General features: G+C 41.0%; 1 protein-coding gene across 14 annotated transcripts in view; it reads left to right on the top strand.

Annotated features, from left to right (window-relative positions):
• LOC129639432 (late histone H2B.L4-like) overlaps window positions 1-18,678 on the top strand; it is a 94,512-nt gene that overhangs the window by 15,952 nt on the left and 59,882 nt on the right. For 5 of the 14 annotated variants that reach the window (XR_008708403.1, XR_008708401.1, XR_008708404.1 and 2 more), the window contains exon 2: window positions 12,088-12,148. The exons of 6 other annotated variants lie outside the window; for them this stretch is intronic. The gene's annotated coding sequence lies outside the window, so the exon portion shown is untranslated. Of the gene's footprint in view, window positions 1-9,683; window positions 9,835-12,087; window positions 12,149-18,678 lie in introns of all 14 variants that reach the window. 3 more of the 14 variants (XR_008708406.1, XR_008708405.1, XR_008708408.1) reach the window with 1 other exon arrangement.

Raw genomic sequence — 18,678 nt, 5'->3', positions numbered from 1 at the left:
GAGTCAGACACAACAGCACACACCATGCATTCACTGTGATATACAGAAAATACTCAATAGTAGGTATGATACTCTTCATACTATCTTTATATTGTTGTTTAGTCACTGAGTCGTGTCTGACTCTTTGCAACCCCATGGACTGTCGCCTTCCAGGATCCTCTGTCCATGGGATTTCCCAGGCAGGAATACTGGAATGGTTTGGTATTTCCTTCTCTAGGGGATCTTCCCAACCCAGGGATTCAACCCATGTCCTGCACTGCAGACAGATTCTTTACCACTGAGCTACCAGGGAAGCCCATCTTTATAATATAGTCCATACCTAAAGTTTATCACACTGTATTATAAACCATCTGTTTCTGTACTCATGCCCTTTACTGGGCTAGGAGCTCCCTGAGAAGCTTTTTGCCTCTGCAGTCTCTACACCAATCGTATTCAAAGTGTGGTCTCTGCTTGTAACCCACTGCTTGGGTTTGTGGCCTAGGTCATGAGCCTGAGTTCACTGCTCATTGGGACCCCATTTCTTTGACTCCAGGCCATATACTTCCATCAGCTCTCTAAGCACAGTGTAATTCTCTAGGGATGCTGTAAAGGGGAAGGTTTGGGTTTTTTTTTTTTTCTCCTTTTTTTAATTTTTAATATTTAATTTTTTTAACACAAAAAAACGTTTTGTATTGGGATGTAGCCAATTAACAATGTTGTGATAGTTTCCGGTGATCAGTGAAGGGACTCACCCATACATATACATGTATCCCCAGGGCTTGTGAAAACACAGATTGCTGGGCCCTTCTCCTGGATTTTGCTTTTTAACTAGTGAGTCTCACAGTGTGGTCCTTGAATCAGCAGCATCAGCATCACCTGGGAACTTGGTAGATCAGAAACTCCAGGAGAGGGGCCCAGCAATCTGTGTTTTCACAAGCCCTGGGCTGAAGTGTGAGGACTGTTCTCCCCTGCCCAGCTTAAAAAATGTGTGATTTCTTAAGGGTCTACACTTTATTTGCTTTCTTTTTTATTTACAAAGCATAGTATCTTTGAGATTTTTCCAGGGACATACTCTACTAACATCCCAGTGAACTAGACATTACTGGACTTGGAATTCATATCAAGGTTATGAGGAGAAAAAAATATAGATCTCAATATTGTGTGTAATATTCTTAAAATCACTGAGTGTCGGGCAAGCTGAAATTTTCTAAATCTATGCCATTCCTAAGAGGAAAATATAATTTTTAACCATCCTTATCACAATTAATAAAGCATCAAAAGACTTAAGGAAAATAAGCCTCTCTTGACAACAACAATAACAACAACAAAATGCCTTCTTTTATGCTAAGCTAAGACAATTTCCCATTGATTTCAGGATATCTCTTAATCACTTATTTAACTCCTCTATTGAATTGCTCTGCCTATTTATGCATACACACAATTACTGACAACTGTAGAGAATTTTAACTCCTTGAGAGGTTTCCAGAGGCAAATCCTTAGTGGAAGAACAAAAGTGGCAACTTTATCAAAATGCTGTAGACTTCATTTCCACACTGCAGTGTATTCAGGACTCTTGATAGCTCCTCAAAATCATTACCACATGCTTTGTTTGCATAGATCTAAACAAGAGTCTGGGTTGGTGAGGCAACAAAAGCTTACTTTGGGGGATACTTCAGAGAATACTGAATAGGGAGTTAGAACACTGGATTGTACCCCAGGTCCCCTGCACACTAGCTGTGCGACCTTGAGCAAATTACCCCTCCTCTCCACTGCATTTCCCCATCTATAAAATACAGAGGCTTGGACCATGTGACGTTAAGTTTCCAGATGGGCTGAAGGTCAAGATTTAGAATTAAAATGATAGTAAAAAACAAAAACAAAAGAACCCTAAGCTCACCTTCTTGTAGATGCAACTGTAGGAACCAAACTCTACACAGGTCTTGCTAAGGGCTGTGTCGAAGCCACTGAAGACAACATAGTCGTCATCAGATTGATGAAGCTGGATGCTTGCCAAGCTTAGCCTACTTCTTCATTGCAGGTTGAATAAACACCAGACCCAAGGAAGGTGGCTCAGTGGTAAAAGAATCTGCCTGCCAATGCAGGAGATGCAGGTTTGATCCCTGAGTCAGGAAGATCCCCTGGAGGAGGGAATACCAACCCATTCAGTTATTCTTGCCTGGAGAATCCCATGAACAGAGGAGCCGGGCGGGCTACAGTTCATGGGGTCATAAAAGAGTCAGACATGACTTAGCAAGTAAACAAGGGCCTCCTAGATTCATTCTTCTCTTAAGGACCATTCAGACTCATGCTTTTTAATTTCTAACCCCCTTCCAAGAAATGCTGATCCCCTCTTTGTGTCTAGCACTCTTGGACATCTCTTTTTGGTGTTAGTAACTGTGTCTCCAGAGTTGCAAAAGTAGCATGACTCCTCCGTGGGTTCATCTGGAGTTCTGTAGGGCTGCCTAAGGCAGCTCTAGGCTTGGTGTACCAACTCTCCTCTTAACTCTTAGGCCATTCTGCTTTAGAGGATGCTGCCATCTCAAAGGAGCTTCCCAGGTGGAGCTAGTGGTAAAGAACCTGCCTGCCAGTGCAGGACACATAAGAGATGCCAGTTTGATCCCTGGGTCAGGAAGACCCCCTGGAGGAAGGCATGGCAAACTACTCCTGTATTCTTACCTGGAGAATCCCATGGACAGAGGAGGTTGGAGGGCTACAGTCCATGGGGTTGCAAAGAGTCAGACACAGCTGAAGCAACTTAGCATGCACACACGCCCTCTCAAAGGCTTTGTGATGTAGGAACATACTTTAGAGCCTCTTAGGTGTCAAAGAATGATCCAGAAAATATCTTTGACTGTGGAAAACTTGTAGATCATTGAGTATGTAAAGGGAAGTCTTATAATTTTAAGTCCATCAGTCACTTCATTCACTCAGTCGTGTCTGACTCTTTGTAACCCCATGGACTGCAGCATGTCAGGCTTCCCTGTCCATCACCAACTCCCAGAGCCTACTCAAACACATGTCCATCGGGTTCGTGATGTCATCCAACTATCTCATTCTCTGTTGTCCCCTTCTCCTACCACCTTCAATATTTCCCAACATCGGGGTCTTTTCCAATGAGTCAGTTCTTCACATCAGGTGGCCAAAGTATTGGAGTTTCAGCTTCAACATCAGTTCTTCCAATGAATATTCAGGACTGATTTCCTTTAGGATGGACTGGTTGAATCTCCTTGCAGTCCAAGGGAATCTCAAGAGTCTTCTTCAACACAATAGTTCAAAGCATCAATTCTTTGGTGCTCAGCTTTCTTTATAGTCCAACTCTCACATCCATAACATGACTACTGGAAAAACCATAGCTTTGACTAGGTGGATCTTTGTTGGCAAAGTAATGTCTCTGCTTTTTAATATGCTTTCTAGGTTGGTCATAGCTTTTCTTCCAAGGAGGAAGTGTCTTTCAATTTCATGGCTGCAATCACAATCTGTGGTGATTTTGGAACCCCTCAAAAATAAAGTCTCTCACTGTTTCCATTGTTTCCCCATCTATTTGCCATGAAGTGATGGGACTGCATGTCATGATCTTAGTTTTTCGAATGTTGAGTTTTAAGCCAACTTTTTCACTCTCCTCTTTCACTTTCATCAAGAGGCTCTTTAGTTCTTCACTTTCTGCCATACGGGTGGTGTCATCTGCTTATCTGAGGTTATTGATATTTCTCCCAGCAACCTTGATTTCAGCTTGTGTTTCATCCAGCCCAGCATTTCGTATGATGTGCTCTGCATATAAGTTAAATAAGCAGGGTGACAATATGCATATTAACCTAATTGTTTTCATGGTGATAAGTTTTTCTTCATTCTTAATTCTTCATTTCTTCATTCTTAATAAGTTTTTCAGAAACAGTGACCAAAGTAAGAGACAGCTTCTGATTCACTCCCAAGAAAGGTAGTGATATATCAGCCCATTCTCCACAAAAGCCAGCCTTTAAAAGCTTTGTATTTGGCAGTGTATTTGGTAGTGCTGACAAAGCTATGCTAAAGACATGTCAAAAATTACAATGTGCTGCAAAGTTAATTGGCTCATTCTAAAGAATTTTCTATTGCTGCCTGAACTTCTAAACGGTTGTTTGGGTCCACAGTTATAAGTGTGATGGCCTCCTGATTTCGCCTGCCTGATTTTGGATCATTACCCTTATTTTACAGTTGGTTTTCATATTTCAATTCTGAGGAGTTAAGCAGCTTCAAGACGAACATAAGCATCTGAGTGCCCCAGGATCTGGCAGTTAGACAAACAAATACAGTCTAAGCAGATGCTTGAACAGCCAGGGGAGGCCTTAGGCAGAACAGAGTACTCAGACTACAGGAGATGCTGGCAGAGCCCAGAGACCATCATTTCCTAGCTTGTAAACTTCCTAATCCCCCAACATTATGCCTCCAGCTTGGGGAGTTTTATTTCAGGTCTCAAAGTACCTTCCAGTAGCTTTGCCTCACTCCTCCCAAACCTCTGCCTGAAATGCTCCATCCCTCAGAAACTAAGGCCAAGAAAACCCCACAGGGAAGCACAAACTCAAAGCAACAGAAGTGAAATCCCCAAAGTTCTAAAAACACTTCCATGAATTTTAAAAGAAGAGTTAACATTTGTAGAGCACTTCTGATTTGCCAGACAATGTGCCAAGTGCTTTACTGGAATTATTTAATTTAATCCCCCACAATAGTCAAGGAGGGGAGACAGTATGATTTCCTTGCAGGGTAGCAACAGGGAAAAACTCAGGCTGAGGGAAGTTAAGAGTCTTGCCTAAGGTCCCAGAGGTAATAAGGGATGGAACTAGAATTTGGAGGCAAACAGCCTGACAAGGGGGCCCAGGTTCCTAACCTCTACATTATGCTGGGTGTAGTGGGGGAGAGGGGAGAAGCAGGCTTCCCAGGTGGCTCAGCAGTAAAGAATCCGCCTGCAATGCAGGAGCCACAGGAGACCTGGGTTCAGTCCCTGGGTAGGGAAGCTCCCCTGGAGGAGGGCATGGCAACCCACTCCAGGATTCTTGCCTGGAGAATCCCATGGACAGAGGAACCTGGCAAGCTTATAGTCCATAGGGTTGCACAAAGTTGGACACAGCTGAAGAGACTTGGCATGCACACAAGCAGTGTGGGCTGTGGGTGGCCTTGAGGGACAACTCATGCAGGATTGCTACTGCTGAAGACAGCCCCAGGCGTGCTGTGTTGCAGGTCAGTTGCGTGCACACAGCAATTGTGCAGGACACTCAAGCCCAGGGCCATGGCCCTGCCGTCCATTGCCCAAATGTCTGTCACTGTCTCTAGAGCATAGCTTTGCCAGGAGAAGTGATTCTGCCAGGCACAACTCTACAGATAAAAACCACTGCAGTCAAAAATTGGCCTGACAGGACACCAGGTGGCAAGAAATAAGGAAGGGAACAGCAAAGGCCTGGATGATTTGATGGGAGCCTGAGAGTCCTTGGAGGCAGAGAATAAATAGCTTCTACAGATCGTTTGCCAAATACACCTAGTGAATGTCTCATTAAAAAAAAAAAAGTCCAGCCAAGACACTGAGCAGGTGAATAAGTGGTTGCTAGCAGGTGCACAAAACTGAAAAAAAAAAAAATTCCTGCAGTCACATCCTTGATGGCTGTTCTTGCTGATTCTAGCCTGGCATGCCAAGATTGCTTCAGCACCTGTCCTTTGAAACACCATTATCTTCCTCAGAGGAGTCCAGAGACTCTGCAGTCAGGGAGAGTTCTGCAGGTCAACCAAGCCATTCTCTCCTGGACAAGAAAGTGATGCAAACAGGAAAGCCTTCTGGAGTCTTGATGAAAATGCACCAGGAGGGAGGAGTGTGTCAAACAGGAAAATAATGCTGCAGAGAATCCAAGGTGGTAGTGGGTCCTCAAGAAGGCCCCCTGTCTTTTCCTCATGTTCCCTGTAACACATTGAACTTTGTCCCACAGGCATTAAAATCCACTTTACTTAGGAGCACATGCCTTAGTAGTCAGTGGCATGATGCATCTGCATTTTTATCATCCAAGTTGATCCTGTTCTGACCTCCTGGAGTATTTCCCCACCATGACTCTGCCCCACACTTTTCAGTTCTTACGTCTGGAGAACTTGGGTACCAAAGCTCGAGTCTCAGATGATCCTGGCTCCCTGCCTTGGAAGCTATGCTCCATTCATTCACATGTTGAGGGCCCACTCTGAGCCAGGCTCTATAGGAAAGCATCATCGCGGCTATGAGGGAAAAAAAAAAAAAAAGAAGAAGACCCTTAGATGCAGCCTCAAAGAGGAGAGAGAGCTGTAAAGAAATGTTTCCCAAATTTGAATTTTCCCCAGCCTTGGGAACTACAAGTACAGATGAGGCCACTTAAGCAAGGACCTGGTTCTCCGCAGCCTCTGCCCTCTTGCTGATGTAGGAACTGCAGGCTCTGTGCCAATAATGTTAATCGTTTTCAGCAAAAAGGCACTTGTAAGTTTTTACTTATAGACCAGGCCCTGTTCTCCGTGGGGTTAGACAGGAGCTACATGGAGAGCTGAACCAGGTGCTTACTCCAAGTGGCACACAGTAGATGACGGGACACAGATTCAGCTCTATTTGATTTCAGGACCTGAATTCAGGACCTGTCTCCATACACTTAAGATCTTGTTTTACTTGTTTGCGAAGGTGAACCTTCCAGTGGAATTTTTTTTGTCCTTCCATTTACACATTTAAATTTGAGTTAGGAGTGTGGGCATAAGGGACACTGGAGAAGGCAATTAAAAAAAAAAAAGAAAGAAAAAGATGAAAGCCCCATGCCCCTATAAAGCTAAGTTTACAGTCTCTCTCGGCTGTGTAAACTGAGAATTGGGCTTTTGACAAAGCACTTCCCCAGTCTGAGGGTAGAGAGTTTCCAGAATTTGAAAGCAGAAACACTAGACTGACAAGGCAAGCTACAAGCTACTGAGTACAGAGTCCTCAACAGCCTGTTCTCCATCTTTATTTTTAGATTCTTTTGTGTGTAATAGGGGTAGCTAAGGCAGCCTGCAATCCCTTCTTGGAATATGTTCTGCCCTATTTTCCTCCCCTAAGACTATGCTTTCAAATTCACCTAATTACTTCTCTGTGCAGCATCAAATTATGGTGGCTTCAAAATGGAGATGACCCAGTGAGTTTATTCTATAACATGCCTCACCATGGCAAAGATGTGTTTACTACATAAATAACAATTCTAGAGGACAGCAAGTGTTTTTGTTTGGTTTTATTTTGTTTTGTTTTATAAAGACAGAATGTAAGATTATTCTGGGTTTTAAACCTTGAATGCCATCTTTTTTTTTTTTTTTAAGAGACCAAGTCTGATTTTTAGGGAAATTGCATTAACTATTGCTGTAATGATTCTTTTTTTCCATGGAAATCATTGCTATATTAATCAACATTTGTCCTACTTATCCAGGGGTTAAGCGGGAACACAGCAGTGCATGGGTTAAAAAGAGAACAAGACAAATGCAAGTGTAGGAAAAGAAAGTTTGTTGCTCTTTTATCCTTTGACTTATGTCTATTGGAAAACCAAAATGTTATTTCTCTTTGGGTCCTTCTTGATTGCCCTTTTATTTTTTTCTGCTAAAGTGTGGCTCTCAAACAAGATGACCATCTCTTAATTATCAGGTGTTATTTCTACTCCACACTTGGAAATGAATCTACAAATAAAAATGTTTTTTGTTACTTTTTTGTTTTTGTTAACCACAGACATTTTCTGGAAGGGCTCTATATACCTGTTTCAGGAGAGAGTGGAATCAGTTGCTCTGAGATTTCTTTGAGTCATAACGTGGAATCAGGCTTTAGTACCCATTTTAGTTAAACCCCACTTAACTTTACACTGCAAAGAGCATGGTGAATAGTCTGTAGGGGTCCCCAGAAGAAAGGAGTCAACATTCAAGAAGAGTTTGCTCATTTCATTTTTCATTTATCTAACATTTCATCCTGGGGAAAACCTGTAATCTATTCATACCAAAATAGAGGATAGCAAAAGAGTTATGTTGAATTAAATCCATTTAAGATCATGGGGCTCCACTGCGACCAAAGAGAATTGGACTCAGAAGAAAGAAGGTAGTGTTCAGTAGACCACATTCATTTGTGCAGCCCTCTCTTATCCAAACATCGCAGGGCCTGGCAACCTTTGCCATATCATGCCTCTTTCACTAAGATGCCAAAGTTTCCCATCCCTGACAAAAACAACACAGGGGATAGTATGACACTAGGGATTCTTATGGGCTTCCCAGGTGGTGCTAGTGGTAAAGAACCTGCCTGCCAATGCAGGAGATATGAAATGTGGGTTGGATCCCTGGGTTGGGAAGATTCCCCTGAAGGAGGTATGACAACCCACTCAAGTATTCTTGCCTAGAGAATCCCATGGACAGAGGAGCCTGGCAGGCTATAGTCCACAGGGTCACAAAGAATCAGATACAACTGAAGCAATTTAGCATGCATGCAGAGGTTCTTATATAGATTAAGAATTTTTACCAGATCAGTTCGAACCATGGGACAGCATTGTCCTACAAATAGAGACCTGAGTTCTAGGGTAAGATTTGTTCATCTCTAACCTGGGTATTTATGAGCCTCAGCCTCCTTATCCTTAAAATGAGAAGGTTTGAAAAAGATTATCTCTGCAGTAGCTTTCAATTTCAGCATTCTCTAATCTTTTCCTTCTCTTCCCCTTCCTCTCTTGGTTTAAAGCAAACCACTGAGCCAGGGACTGGCTGATTCAGTGCCCTTGTCAAAGGACCTCTGGGATATGTGAGGCACTGGGGCTCTGCACACATGACCTGAGCATATTCATGGCCAGATCCATCTTCATTTCCTAAGCAATGAACCACTATCCTTACCCAAACTCTATGTAAATGTATTCAATATCTATCCTCTGGGATCCAGGGCTATAAGCCACATTAGGTCACTCTACTATTTTGGTTTATGATCTCTTCTGATTTTTTTTTGGGGGGGGCTAGTTAATGGTGGTGGTTGGAGGCTTCCCCAGTGATCCATCAGTAAAAGAATTTGCCTGCAGTGCAGGAGACACAGGACACACGGGTTCAGTCTCTGGGTCGGGAAGATCCCCTGGAGGAGGGAATGACTACCCACTCCAGTATTCTTGCCTGGAGAGTCCCATGGACAGAGGAGCCTGACAGGCTATAGTCAATAGAGTCACAGAGAGTCAGACATGACTGAAGTGACTGATCATGCAGCGGTGGTGGTTACACTTTCCTTTTTCATACACCTTCAATTCTACAAATATTAATTAAACATCTGCCCAGTTCTCACTACTGGACTAGAGGTCATGGTGGGTTGAGTGTATATATATATATATATATATATATATATATATATATATATATATAATATATATAATATTTATGTGTTTTACATTTATATTATTGTACACATATACACACATATTGGAGAGATGAGATTTACACAGGAAATAGTTGTATATGGGCTACCATTTGTAAGTGGGATGTCGAAGACAATTGAATGTCATATTATGTAACGGAAGCTGTACGATCAATGGGCCATCAACAAGGAAAGAGGAAGCTGTAATGTTTTAAGGAAGACTTCATCAAGGAAATAGGGTTATAATTGACTCAAATGATGAGCAGGATCTGAAAAGCAGGAAGGCCTTACAGAATGGGGTTGCAATTTGAGAAAAGATACTATATTAAATTAAGGTTCTTTTGGTTTCAAGCCACAGAAACCATGCAGAGCTTTGCTACTCAAATGTCATTCTAAAGTAGTAGCATTGACATCATCTGGGGAATTATTGGAAGCAAAGTATCTTGGGCCCCACCACAGACAGACCTACTGAATGAGAATGTTCAATTTAACCAGATCTTCAGGTGAGTCACATGCAAGTTAAACCTTGCCTAAAATTGGAGTAATATAACTGTTCTCAGCCTTGAATGCATATTGGTGTCCAAAATCCAGAAAGAGCTAAATTAGAACTACCAAATCAATACATAGTATTTAGTAAGAATTTATTATACATATAAGAATATTTCACAAACTGAGAGCTTTCAAGTTAAAAGGCTGGTATGAAGCTCAGGGGCATGAAGTTACAGAATGGCTCATAAAGTGAAAATGAACAAGTTGTTTATCCTTTACAATGATTGGTTACTACATTGGAGGTTTCCAGACAGGGGAGGGAGAATTGGTTAAAAGTGATTATCTCATACCATTTTTAAGAAGATGACTTGAGTTTCTTTTATGATTGTCAGAGACATTTACAATAAATAGCCTAAGTTTCATTTATGTTCATGAAGTAAGATAGATTTAGTTTTGTTTATGTAGTTTAGATGGTTTGTCTGCTCAAGAAATTCTCAAGTCTGCTCTCCATATTGTATTTAATTTTAATATTGGGATCACCTGGGGGACTTTAGAAACAAACAATACACCCACTGACCTGAAGCTAGTTTAAATAGTGGACACTGAAGGGGGTGAGTTTTTGAAATGTCACTAGAATGTTTCTTGGAATTAGTGAAGAACAAACTCAAGCTATCCAGGAATTGTTAGCTACATAGAAATATGAGGTATATTTCATGAATCCTCCTAGAGCAGTGTGTCTCAGTTTTAATATCTACCACTAAATGCAATCAGCTTTGGGTAGGAGACAGAATGATTACTTTATATTCAGGGTCATTTTCAGAGAAGGGGAAATTCTGAATGAGGCAGCTGCCCTACAACCAATACTATAACCACCAGGGAGAAAACAAGCATGGAGGAAGCACTCAGATGAAAACATAGAGTTGATACCTCCTTTCAGTTGAAAGCTTTTTGGTTTAGATAACCACAATCATATTCATATGTAATCTTATTTCTTCTTTGTTTTGAAGGTGTGGAAAATTTTTTTCCTTCTTCTCCTCTAGGTTCTTTGGCTGGTCTAGTAGTTAAATTGATATAAGACCAATTAACAGGAGAGAAACAAACCCATTTTATATATACAGAAGCCCCATTAAAAATGAGACCCAAAGAGCAGCTAGGCAATTGAGGTTTACATAACATCCTGAGCTAAGGACAGGTTATTGGGGTCTGGGGATGCAAAGGGGAGGAAAGCCATTCACAGGAAGGCAGAAAAGATGTTTGGAAGACAAAGTTTACTCTGTTGTGCAGATAAGTTTCTTAGGTAAAAATGTACCTCTAGTGCGGGCTGTCTTCCTGGTCCAGACTCCCTTTTCATGTTGAGGAGGCAGTAAGCTTTTCCTGAATCAGATGGATTTTGCTTGCCTTTATCTCCAAGTAATCCTCAAGACAAAGAGATGTATTTTGGTACTGTAAAATCTGCTCCTCTTTGGTTTCATTTGTTTCCTTTTAGGTATTTTGTAAATGGTTAATTTTTTGAATAAAATCTCTAACAGTAAAAAAAAAAAAAAAAACAGTAAAAAACTTACAATGAAAAGTAAGTCTGCCTTCCACTCTAGGCTATCCACCCCACAGTCTTTTCAGATCCCCTGGTAGCTCAGCTGATAAAGAATCCACCTGTAATGCAGGAGACCCAGGTTCAATTCCTGGGTCAAGAAGATCCCCTGGAGAAGGGCATGGCAACCCACTTCAGTATTCTTGCCTGGAGAATCCAAATGGACAGAGGAGCCGAGCAGGCTCCAGTCCATGGGGTTGCAAAAAGTCAGACATGACTGAGTGACTAAATGCACACAGAGATACCAAGGTCTCTTACACTTGTACTTTGCAAACACCATGGTTTCTAGCTCTGAGTTTGATGCAATAAGCCTATAGTGCTTGGAGAATTTCCATAATCATATTATTATGGAAAGACTTTCCAGGAAATAAATTGTATGTTAGCCATTTGAAATGGAAACAAGTAGATCAAATTGACATCCTAATACCACCTTACCATTGTATCACAAGACTTTAAATTTTACAAAGCACTTTTGTATGCATTATCTCATTTGATCTTTATATTGATTCTGTGAACTTCTGCAGGGCAGGTATTTTCCCCTAATTAAATGGTTTCTGAGGTTCAGAGAGGTTATGGTTTGTCCCATAATTACATTTTTCACCAAAGTAAAAGTACTTCTAAGAATGCTTTGCACATTTCATGGGTAAAATTGAAGTATTGTCAAATATTTTTTTTTCAGCACTTCTCTTAGGAGGCCTCTTGCCCCTGCCTGCAAAATTCTACTTGGATTACCCACTATGGTATGGCACCTGACCCCTTTCTCTAATACATTCTCTAGATTTTCCCAGGTCCAGCTCTTATGATTAACCAAACTCAGGTAATAATGACAATGCTTTGCCATTAAACTTGAGTTTTCCAGTTTACAACACAGCTTCCTCTTTAGGCATGCATCAATTCATTCAACAAATATTCCATCCTACTCTGTGTCAGGCACTGTTATAGACACTGGGGACATGAAACAGGCAAGCTCCCTGTTCTCTTGGAGCTTACATTCCACTGGGGGTGGGGAGAAGACAAAGAAAAGAAAAGAATACAAATTTTAGATGATGGTCAATGCTATAAAGAAAAGAAAAAAAATGATGGAAGATGATACAGAGAATGACTCATGGAGGGTGCTGACTACTTTAGAGGATTCAAGAAGACTGAAGAGGTAAGCTTTGAGCTAAGAATTGAATTCTACTCCTGGAGCTGTGCTATTTGCTAGCTGTGTGAACCTCAGGCGTGTTCATTAACCTCTTTAAATATTACAGTTGACTCTTTTTTAAAACTAATTTATTTATTTTAATTGGAGGCTAATTACTTTACAATATTGTGGTGGTTTTTGCCATACATCAGCATGAATCAGCCATGGATGTACATGTGTCCCTCCCGTCCTGAGCCCCCCTCCCACCTCTGTCCCCACCCCATCCCTCTGGGTTGTCCCAGTGCACCAGCTTTGAATGCCCTGCCTCATGCATCAAACTTGCTCTGGTCATCTATTTTACATATGGTAGTATACATGTTTCAATGCTATACTCTCAAATCATCCCACCCTTGCCTTCTCCCACACAGTCCAAAAGTCTGTTCTTTACATCTGAAAGCATTACAGTGGACTCTTGAACAACACAGGGGGTTAATCTGCCTATAACAGAGTCGGCCATCCATATCCACCATTCTTTCACATCTACGGATTCAACCAGCTACAAATCTTGTAGTTCTGTAGTGTTTACTGTTGAAAATCATCTGCATATGAGTGGGCCTATACCATTCAAATCCACCTTATACAAGGATCAATAGTAGTGAATTCTTCGGTAGAACATGAATTATATATGGTAGTATAATAAAATCTACTTCAAGGTATCATTTTGAGGATTTAGTTGAGCTCATGTATGCAGCAAATTGCGCACAAAGTTCACTACATTGATAAGTGTCCAACAAAGATTAGTGTGTGCTTATCCATGGTTTCACTTTGTCCATGTAAGGAAACTGAGATTTATAGAGGTGAAATGATAATAAGTTACTCAGTGTGATGATAACTTGCCCAGGTTGTCTATTTGCACTTAAACAGAGAGTTCTACCAGCAATGCTATCTTTGAGATACTTTGGCAGGTTAAAGACCAAAGGGAGATGTGGTGACAGCCAACTGTTTTATGCTATTCAAATCAGAACAGGGCTTACTATCCCATTCTCAGACTTCTAGAAGGGTAGGAAGCAACCATTATAATGGTTTTTAGAAAGAAAGCATTATAAGGGATCTGCTGCTGCTAAGTCGCTTCAGTCGTGTCTGACTCTGTGCGACCCCAGAGATGGCAGCCCACCAGGCTCCCCTGTCCCTGGGACTCTCCAGGCAACAACATTGGAGTGGGTTTCCATTTCCTTCTCCAATGCATGAAAGTGAAAAGTGAAAGTGAAGTCGCTCAGTCGTGTCTGACTCTTAGCGACCCCATGGACTGCAGCCCACCAGGCTCCTCTGTCCATGGGATTTTCCAGGCAAGAGTACTAGAGTGGGTTGCCATTGCCTTCTCCGTTATAAGGGATCAGTAATGCCAAATACAATAGGTATAAAGCATCTTCATTAGGTTAGTTGAATGTGTGCATCACTTGCTCCTGAATAATAAGCAATACTCATTCATTAAAATGAATACTCTCCTGTAAAACTCTAACCTATTTTTTGCTTAGCCCAGGACATTTCTAATCTAATAGAGCTAGAGAAAATTAATTCTCATGTTCTCAAATCATTACATTTTTATATTCAACAGTGTCTGATATATAGAATCTATAAAACTTGTGTTATTACAAACTGATAGTTTGTGATGGTGCATAATAAAGTTAAACCAACGTTTACAGGAATGATTCACAACCCTAGGACAAAAAGAGCAAATTTCTTAGTGAAATAATCTCTTTAAGGAAATGTTAACTGTGTCTTCCTATACCCATCAGAGAGTCAATCACAACATACCTATTAGGATACCTAGAATCTGGAATTCCCTTCAGGACAGAATCTGGGGTCGATTTTCATCCAAGTCTTTAGCAAAATGAACAGGAAGGGGCATGACTCCTGTCCCAAGTAAGGTCAGAGGCCAATGTGCAGGTGGCTTTGAATTATCCTCAACAACAAAGATAGTCCCCTTTTGTTGTTCCACGCAGCAGCTAACGTACAGTTATGTTGAGAAGTCAGAGCTGGTGTATTGCATGAAGAATATGCAGATTGTGACCTGCTGGATGAGGAGGCACCAGCTACCACATGGGGGCGCCAAGGAGCTCCCTCTGCATCCTACCTCTCACTTTGGAGACCTGAAACCCAAGGGGTCAGTTTGATTGAAGGCACAGTTTCAATCAATACAAACACAAAGGAAGTCACACAAAGGAAGTCAACACAAAGGAAGTCAAATCGCAAGATTTATTATTGCTTGCAGATCCGGGGTTGGGGGTTGTTGGCAGCACAATGAGCCAGGGGAAGGGCAGTCCTCCAACTCAGGTCACAAGCCAGAAGGAGACAGAGAGCAGGGCAGCAAGTACCTATTACTTATAAGGTTCTTGGGGCAGTGCTCACTATCTTTTTGCAGGCTTAGTTTTAAGTGTGGTTGTTTTAAAGCATAGGAAAAGCAAAGAGGGAACTTATGGCGTCCATCCTAAACTCAAGTCCATATCAAAATGTCCAGACTCTGGGTGTTAACAGGATTGTCATACTGTAAAATTCCTGTGCAGCAAATCAGAAAAACAAAAGTTGTTTTTTTTCCTCAAAAGTTCTTTTTCTCATCACAAGTGTTAACTATGTGCCAGCCTTAATTCGGGGCATTTGACATGGATTAACTAATTTAATTCTCATAGCACCCTTACAAGAATAAGAACTACATAGTAGTTTGTTAGGGCTCCCATGACAAAACACGAGAGTGGGTGGCTAAAACAATAGAAATTAATTTTCTTGAAGTTCTGGAGACTAGAAGTCCGAGTTCTAGATACTGGCAGTGTTGGTTTCCTCTGCAGCTCTCTCCTTGGCTTATTGAAGGCCACCTTCTTGCTGCCTTTCCTCTATGCATGTGCATCCCTGGTGTTTCCTCCTCTTCTTTTAAGGCCAACAGTCATATTGGAATAGGACCACATTCTATTGGCCTAATTTTAACTTAATTACCTCTTTAAAGATCTTATCTCCAAATAAAGTTGCATCCTGAGGTACTGGAAGTTAGAACCTTGTCTAATGAATTTTGAGGGAAGGGAGAGACAATTCAACCCAAAACATAGTATTATCTGTGCTCTAAAAACGAAGAAACTGAGACACTTGGAGATTTGATATCTTGTCCCAGGTAGCACACTCATAAGTGGCAACACTGAAAATTGAACTCAAGCAATTTGGCTCCTGAGCTAACAAGTTTTTACTCACTACCCAAGAGTCCCTTGTTTGACAAGGGGATGGGGTTCCCTACCCTCTCCTTGAATACCCCTTAGTAGACTGGTTTCTTTGCACAATTTCTCAATATACATATGATGGAGGCAAATCTATGACAGTTATTATTAACTGAATTTTTGCTTTGATTTTGAGAGAAAGAGAGGACAGGATAGCATTTGTTTACCCAAAGAAGGGCCTCTTATTGCATGAACATTCATTCCCTAGAAGAGGATCTCTCTGAAGGACAGCCTCATGTTTCTTATATCATTGTGCTTCCATCTGGGATACAGCGCATTTTATGAGGAATAGAACCAGGAAACCTTGGTTTCTCTCCCAAGTTCCCAATGTCAGGTTTCCCAAGACCTCTCAATGATTGGGTATGCTCTGCATTGATCTCATTTCCTGTTCTCAGTGAGGAAGACAAAGGAAAAAGGTGAGGACCAGCCTTATCAGAGCAGACAGTAAAAGTGACCTGAATGCCCCCCAAAATTCTGCTCTCTAGACAACATCAGGGGCATCTGTCTGACTTCTGAACAAGTAACATCCTGCCTTGCTTGTTTTGAGTTACTTGAGCAGATTGTTAGCATTCACTCGTGTCTGCTTTCCTCCTTCTGAACTGTTTTCAACAGAGTCCTTATCAGAAGCAGGAGTTTGAAGAGCGATATAGTTCCCGGGAACTACAGCATGTGCTGTCACTGTAGAAGTCTGCTTTATGCAAATACTCTTCCAGTGCTGAGGAGATGGTTTTGAGAAATATTTGTCAGTGGCTTCCAAGAGCCACATACTTCCGGGCTTTGGGGATAAATTCATAAGCATTAAATGCTTTTGAAAATACAGTCCCCTTAGCTTTCTAAATGTCACACCTGAAGAGTTTAAAAATAGCCAAGTTTCTAAACATTGACTTTTTTGGACAAAGAAGTCAAGAAAATAAGAAATTACAGTGAATAAAAAATCTACCTATTGGTTAGCTTCAGAACTGACTGTGGATTATGCTTCTCCCTCTGCCATTGACAAGAAATGATCTTGCCAATCTATTCTTGAATTTTCAAATTCAAAGAATATCAGAGATTACATAGCCCAGCTCCTTCACAGAGCATGGTGGAATCATTAAATTAGCGTCAGGGGTACGGAGATGGTTTTTCTTGTTCACTGTTGTCATCTCCAGAGCCTAGCACAGTATTTGGCCTATGATAGGTATTCAATAAATTTAAAATGGGGGAATGATTAGAAACTCTTATGCCTGAAAAAGACCTTAAGAAAAGCCATATGATTAATTTCCCTAACTTACTAAAAACTGTTAGTCACTCAGTCGTGTCCGACTCTTTGTGACCCAAAGGACTGTAGCCCACCAGGCTCCTCTGTCCATGGAATTCTCCAGGCAAGAATACTGGAGTGGGTTGCCATTCCCTTCTCCATGGGATCATTCTAACCCAGGTCTCCTGCATTGCAGGCAGACTCTTTACCATCTGAGTCACCAGGGAAACCCAAAAGCCATGTTAAATCTCCTACAAAATGCACATTCATTGTGTTGCTGAAGGCTATAAAAGAAAGAACCTCTGTAGTGAAATATTCCAAATGCTAATGACCTTTGCTGATCAGAAATCTCTCTGATAGCTTCTCTGTTCCTCGTTTGCAGCATTCCCAAGTTGATTGTTTCTTTGAAGACCAACATTCAATTGCCCCTCTGCCAGCTCTTTCTCGAGCCTGAATAGCCTTTGACTGTTAGTCATCTCCTTAGTTCTCATTTAGAACCTCTAAGTTGTTCTTGTCCCTCTTAAGAACTAAAATACTCTGAATGTACAAAGGTCAAATATGAAAATGATTACAAAAAATGTAAATGGGATTTAGATAAAATCTATTTCAAATGCAAATACACACTAAAATGATAAGCCTTTCTCTTTAATGGTACTTTCCAATGGGAACTAGGTTTGGCAAGTAGAGAAGAGTCAAGAGGAGATTTTTTTTTTTTTATGTTTTCCCCCATTTTCCCTGATGAATTTTTTCAGTTCCCCTTACCATCTGTGCTTGATAATTCTCTAGGGGACTGCTATTTCAAATGCACTGTCGTGCCTGTTAACTGAACTGCAAATTGTCACCTCTCTCTCTTGGGAGTTCTAACGCCTAATAAGACTGAAGAAAAATCAAGAAAGTCATTTCTAATTACTGTAGTATTGAAGATGACCAGAAACTATTCAGATCCAACCTTATTTTTCACATGAGCGGCGGAGTCTGTGTTGCTGGCTGCTTTCCTGATTAGCAACAGTAGCTGATTTTTAAGAATATGCCATGGTTTCCCAGAACGGGACTGTAGACTGTAGGTACACTAGAGGAGATGATAAAGGACTTTTCAGACCTTAATGATAAATCATCATGGGGTTTTGTTTATTTATACAGCTTGAATGCTCCGGAAAATTGAATTTTTATTATGTTTTTGTACCTTTAGTTCCTAAGCCTCATCTCATTCCTATGGGGAAAAAATATTACAGAAAGCACAGTTTGCTAGCTGATGCACACACTGAGAAGGCAGAGTAGACACACAGCCTGTCAGTATGGGTAGTTTCTTGGCATCCTGTTTCTTTTAAAAACATTATTTCCAATGTTTCCCTGGCTCCAGAGAATAACATCAAGTGTAAATGAAAATAGGTGTAGTCCTGTGAAGCTGCAAAAATATTGAGAAATTGCTTTTCCCTTCTTGTTTTTTTTCTTTGTCAACATTATACATACACAAAGATTAAAGAGTCAAATATGAAACAGAGTTCTGTAGTAATAAAATCATAATTTTATAATATAATTCTATGACATATGAAAAACAGTGGCCCTTGACATTCCCTATATCCTATATCTTGCTCTGTGGAGATAGTGAAGTAAAAGTGTTAGTTGCTCAGTCATGTCTGACTCTTTGTG

The sequence above is a fragment of the Bubalus kerabau genome, chromosome X (assembly GCF_029407905.1).
Source record: "Bubalus kerabau isolate K-KA32 ecotype Philippines breed swamp buffalo chromosome X, PCC_UOA_SB_1v2, whole genome shotgun sequence".
Classification (NCBI taxonomy): domain Eukaryota; kingdom Metazoa; phylum Chordata; class Mammalia; order Artiodactyla; family Bovidae; genus Bubalus; species Bubalus kerabau.
Note: the sequence above shows the minus strand (reverse complement) of the source record. Positions and strands in the feature narration are given on the sequence as shown.